Raw genomic sequence first — 5,972 nt, 5'->3', positions numbered from 1 at the left:
CTAGGGAATGGAGGCCCTATGTCTAAAAGGTTCAACTCAGGGATTGGAGCCCTAATGTTGGCAAAGGGCGACTAGGGAATAGAGGCCCCATGTCTAAAAAGGCTCAACTCAAAGATTGGAGCCCTAATGTTGGCAAAAGACGACTAGGGAATGGAGGCCCTATGTCTAAAAGGCTCAACTCAGGTATTGGAGCCCTAATGTTGGCAGAAAAGGCGACTAGGGAATGGAGGCCCCGTGTCTAAAAGGCTCAACTCAAGGATTGGAGCCCTAATATTGGTAGAAAAGGCGACTAGGGAATGGAGGCCCTATGTCTAAAAAGGCTCAACTCAAGGACTGGGGCCATAATGTTGGCAAAAGACGATTAGGGAATGGAGGCCCTATGTTTAAAAGGCTCAACTCAGGGATTGGAGCCATAATGTTGGCAAAGGGCGACTAGGGAATGGAGGCCCCATGTCTAAAAAGGCTCAACTCAAAGATTGGAGCCCTAATGTTGGCAAAAGGCGACTAGGGAATGGAGGACCTATGTCTAAAAGGCTCAACTCAGGTATTGGAGCCTTAATGTTGGCAGAAAAGGCGACTAGGGAGTAGAGGCCCCATGTCTAAAAGGCTCAACTCAGGGATTGGAGCCTTAATGTTGACAAAAGGCGACTAGGGAATGGAGGTCCTATGTCTAAAAGGCTAAACTCAGAGATTGGAGCCCTAATGTTGGCAGAAAAGGCGACTAGGGAATGGAGGCCCCGTGTCTAAAAGGCTCAACTCAAGGATTGGAGCCCTAATATTGGTAGAAAAGGCGACTAGGGAATAGAGGACCTATGTCTAAAAGGCTCAACTCAAAGATTGAAACCCTAATATTCGCAAAAGGCGACTAGGGAATGGTGGCCTTAAGTCTAAAAGGCTCAACTCAGGGATTGGAGTCCTAATGTTGGCGAAAGGCGGCTAGGGAATGGAGGCCCTATGTCTAAAAAGGCTCAACTCAGGGATTGGATCCCTAATGTTGGCAAAAGGCGACTAGGGAATGGAGGCCCTATGTCTAAAAAGGCTCAACTAATGGATTGGAGCCCTAATGTTGGTAAAAGGCGACTAGGGAATGGAGTCCCCATGTCTAAAAGGCTCAACTCAGGGATTTGAGCCCTAATATTGGAAGAAAAGGCGACTAGGTAATGGAGGCCCTATGTCTAAAAGGCTCAACTCAGGGATTGGAGCCCTAATGTTGGCAAAAGCCAACTAGGGAATGGAGTCCCTATGTCTAAAAAGGCTCAACTCAGGGATTGGAGCCATAATGTTGGCAAAAGGAGACTAGGGAATGGAGGCTCTATGTCTAATAAGGCTCAACTTAGGGATTGAAGCCCTAATGTTGGCAGAAAAGGTGACTAGGGAATGGAGGCCCTATGTCTAAAAAGGCTCAACTCAGGGATTGGAGCCCTAATGTTGGCAAAAGGCAACTAGGGAATAGAGGCCCTATGTCTAAAAAGCTCAACTCAGGGATTGAAGCTCTAATGTTGGCAAAAAGCGACTAGGGAATGGAGGCAATATGTCTAAAAGGCTTAACTCATGGATTGGAGCCCTAATGTTGGCAAAAGGCGACTAGGGAATGGAGGCCCTATGTCTAAAAAGCTCAATTCAGGGATTGGAGCTCTAATATTGGCAAAAATCGACTAGGGAATAGAGGCCCCATGTCTAAAAGGCTCAACTCATGGATTGGAGCCCTAATGTTGGCAAAAGGCGACTAGGGAATGGAGGCCCTATGTCTAAAAAGGCTGAACTCAGGGATTGAAGCCCTAATGTTGGCAAAAGAGGACTAGGGAATGAAGGCCCTATGTCTAAAAGGCTCAACTAAGAGATTGGAGCCCTAATATTGGTAAAGGGCGACTAGGGAATGGAGGCCCTATGTCAAAAAAGGGTCAACTCAGGGATTGGAGCCATAATGTTGGCAAAAGGCTACTAGAGAATGGAGGCTCTATGTCTAATAAGGCTCAACTCAGGGATTGGAGCCCTAATGTTGGCAGAAAAGGTGACTAGGGAATGGAGGCCCTATGTCTAAAAAGGCTCAACTCAGGGATTGGAGCCCTAATGTTGGCAAAAGGCGACTAGGGAATGGAGGCCCTATGTCTAAAAAGCTCAACTCAGGGATTGGAGCACTAAAATTGGAAAAAAGCGACTAGGGAATGGAGGCCATATGTCTAAAAGGCTTAACTCTGGGATTGGAGCCCTAATGTTGGCAAAAGGCGACTAGAGAATGGAGGCCCTATGTCTAAAAAGGCTAAACTCAGGGATTGAAGCCCTAATGTTGGAAAAAGGCGACTAGGGTATGGAGGCCCTATGTCTAATAAGGCTCAACTCAGGGATTAGATCCATAATGTTGGCAAAAGACGACTAGGGAATGAAGGCCCTATGTCTAAAAGGCTCAACTCAGAGATTGGAGCCCTAATATTGGCAAAGTGCGACTAGGGAATGGAGGCCCTATGTCTAAAAAGGCTAAACTCAACGATTGGATCCCTAATGTTGGCAAAAGGCGACTAGGGAATGGAGGCCCTATGTCTAAAAGGCTCAACTCAGGGATTGAAGCCCTAATGTGGGTAGAAAAGGCGACTAGAGAATAGAGGCCCCATGTCTAAAACGCTCAACTCAGGGATTGGAGCCTTAATGTTGGTAAAAGGCGACTAGGGAATGGAGGCCCTATGTCTAATAAGGCTCAAATCAGGGATTGGATCCCTAATGTTGGCAAAAGATGACTAGGGAGTGGAGGCCCTATGTCTAAAAGGCCCAACTAAGGGATTGGATCCTTAATGTTGGCAAAAGGCGACTAGGGAATGGAGGCCCTATGTCTAAAAAGGCTCAACTCAGGGATTGGAGCCCTAATGTTGGCAAAAGGCGACTAGGGAATGGAGGCCCTATGTCTAAAAAGGCTCAACTCAGGGATTGGAGCCCTAATGTTGGCAAAAGGCGACTAGGGAATGGAGGCCCTATGTCTAAAAAGGCTCAACTCAGGGATTGGAGCCCTAATGTTGGCAAAAGGCGACTAGGGAATGGAGGCCCTATGTCTAAAAAGGCTCAACTCAGGGATTGGAGCCCTAATGTTGGCAAAAGGCGACTAGGGAATGGAGGCCCTATGTCTAAAAAGGCTCAACTCAGGGATTGGAGCCCTAATGTTGGCAAAAGGCGACTAGGGAATGGAGGCCCTATGTCTAAAAAGGCTCAACTCAGGGATTGGAGCCCTAATGTTGGCAAAAGGCGACTAGGGAATGGAGGCCCTATGTCTAAAAAGGCTCAACTCAGGGATTGGAGCCCTAATGTTGGCAAAAGGCGACTAGGGAATGGAGGCCCTATGTCTAAAAAGGCTCAACTCAGGGATTGGAGCCCTAATGTTGGCAAAAGGCGACTAGGGAATGGAGGCCCTATGTCTAAAAAGGCTCAACTCAGGGATTGGAGCCCTAATGTTGGCAAAAGGCGACTAGGGAATGGAGGCCCTATGTCTAAAAAGGCTCAACTCAGGGATTGGAGCCCTAATGTTGGCAAAAGGCGACTAGGGAATGGAGGCCCTATGTCTAAAAAGGCTCAACTCAGGGATTGGAGCCCTAATGTTGGCAAAAGGCGACTAGGGAATGGAGGCCCTATGTCTAAAAAGGCTCAACTCAGGGATTGGAGCCCTAATGTTGGCAAAAGGCGACTAGGGAATGGAGGCCCTATGTCTAAAAAGGCTCAACTCAGGGATTGGAGCCCTAATGTTGGCAAAAGGCGACTAGGGAATGGAGGCCCTATGTCTAAAAAGGCTCAACTCAGGGATTGGAGCCCTAATGTTGGCAAAAAATGCGACTAGGGAATGGAGGCCCTGTGTCTAAAAGGCTCAACTCAGGGATTGGAGCCTAATATTGGCAAAAGGCGACTAGGGAATGAAGGCCCTATGTCTAAAAGGCTCAACTCAAAGATTGAAGTCCTAATGTTCGGAAAAGGCGACTAGGGAATGGAGGTCCTAAGTCTAAAAGGCTCAACTCAGAGTTTAAAGCCCTAATGTTGGCGAAAGGCGGCTAGGGAATGGAGGCCCTATGTCTAAAAAGGCTCAACTCAACGATTGGAGCCCTAATGTTGGCAAAAGGCGACTAGGGAATGGAGGCCCTATGTCTAAAAGGCTCAACTCAGGGATTTGAGCCCTAATGTTGACAGAAAAGGCGACTAGAGAATAGAGGCCCCATGTCTAAAATGGTCAACTTAGGGATTGGAGCCTTAATGTTGGTAAAAGGCGACTAGGGAATGGAGGCCCTATGTCTAATAAGCCTCAACTCAGGGATTGGATACCTAATGTTGGCAAAAGACGACTAGGGAATTGAGGCCCTATGTCTAAAAGGCTCAACTCAGGGATTGGAGCCCTAATGTTGGCAAAGGGCGACTAGGGAATGGAGGCCCCATGTCAAAAAAGGCTCAACTCAAAGATTGGAGCCCTAATGTAGGCAGAAAAGGCGACTAGGGAATAGAGGCCCCATGTCTAAAAGGCTCAACTCAGGGATTGGAGCCTTAATGTTGGCAAAAGGCGACTAGGGAATGGAGGCCCTATGTCTAAAAGGCTCAATTCAGGGATTGGAGCCCTAATGTTGGCAGAAAAGGCCACTAGGGAATGGAGGCCCCGTGTCCAAAAGGCTTAACTCAGGGATTGGAGCCCTAATACTGGTAGAAAAGGCGACTAGGGAATGGAGGACCTTTGTGTAAAAGGCTCAACTAAGGGATTGGGGCTCTAATGTTGGCAAAAGGAGACTAGGGAATGGAGGCCCCATGTCTAAAAGGCACAACTCAGGGATTGGAGCCCTAATGTTGGCAAAAGGCGACTAGGGAATGGAGGCCCTATGTCTAAAAGGCTCAACACAAAGATTGAAGCCCTAGTGTTCGCAAAAGGCGACTAGGGAATGGAGGCCCTAAGTCTAAAAGGCTCAACTCAGGGATTGGAGCCCTAATGTTGGCGAAAGGCGGCTAGGGAATGGAGGCCCTATGTCTAAAAAGGCTCAACTCAGGGATTAGAGACCTAATGTTGGCAAAAGGCGACTAGGGAATGGAGTCCCCATGTCTAAAAGGCTTAACTCAGGGATTTGAGCCCTAATATTGGAAGAAAAGGCGACTAGGTAATGGAAGCTCTATGTCTAGAAGGCTTAACTCAGGGATTGGAGCCCTAATGTTGGCAAAAGGCAACTAGGGAATGGAGGCCCTATTTCTAAAAAGGCTCAACTCAAGGATTGGAGCCATAATGTTGGCAAAAGGCGACTAGGGAATGGAGGCCCTATGTCTAATAAGGCTCAACTCAGGGATTGGAGCCCTAATGTTGGCAGAAAAGGCGACTAGGGAATAGAGGCCCCATGTCTAAAAGGCTCAACATAGGGATTGGAGCCTTAATGTTGGCAAAAGGCGACTAGGGAATGGAGGCCCTATGTCTAAAAGGCTCAACTCAGGGATTGGAGCCCTAATGTTGGTAGAAAAGGCGACTAGGGAATGGAGGCCCTGTGTCTAAAAGGCTCAACTCAGGGATTTGAGCCCTAATATTGGCAAAAGACGACTAGGGAATGGAGGCCCTATGTCTAAAAGGCTCAACTCAAAGATTGAAGCCGTAATGTTCGCAAAAGGCGACTAGGGAATGGAAGCCCTAAGTCTAAAAGGCTCAACTCAGGGATTGAAGCCCTAATGTTAGCGAAAGGCGGCTAGGGAATGGAGGCCCTATGTCTAAAAAGGCTCAACTCAGGGATTGGAGCCCTGATATTGGCAAAAGGCCACTAGGGAATGGAGGCCCTATGTCTAAAAAGGCTCAACTCAGGGATTGGAGCCCTATGTTGGCAAAAGGCGACTAGGAAATGGAGTCCCCATGTCTAAAAGGCTCAACTCAGGGATTTAAGCCCTAATATTGGAAGAAAAGGCGACTAGGTAATTGAGGCCCCATGTCTAAAAGGCTTAACTAAGGGATTGGGGCCCTAATGTTGGCAAAAGGAGACAAAGGA

This window comes from Nicotiana sylvestris, chromosome 3, assembly GCF_000393655.2.
Source record: "Nicotiana sylvestris chromosome 3, ASM39365v2, whole genome shotgun sequence".
NCBI lineage: Eukaryota > Viridiplantae > Streptophyta > Magnoliopsida > Solanales > Solanaceae > Nicotiana > Nicotiana sylvestris.
Note: the sequence above shows the minus strand (reverse complement) of the source record.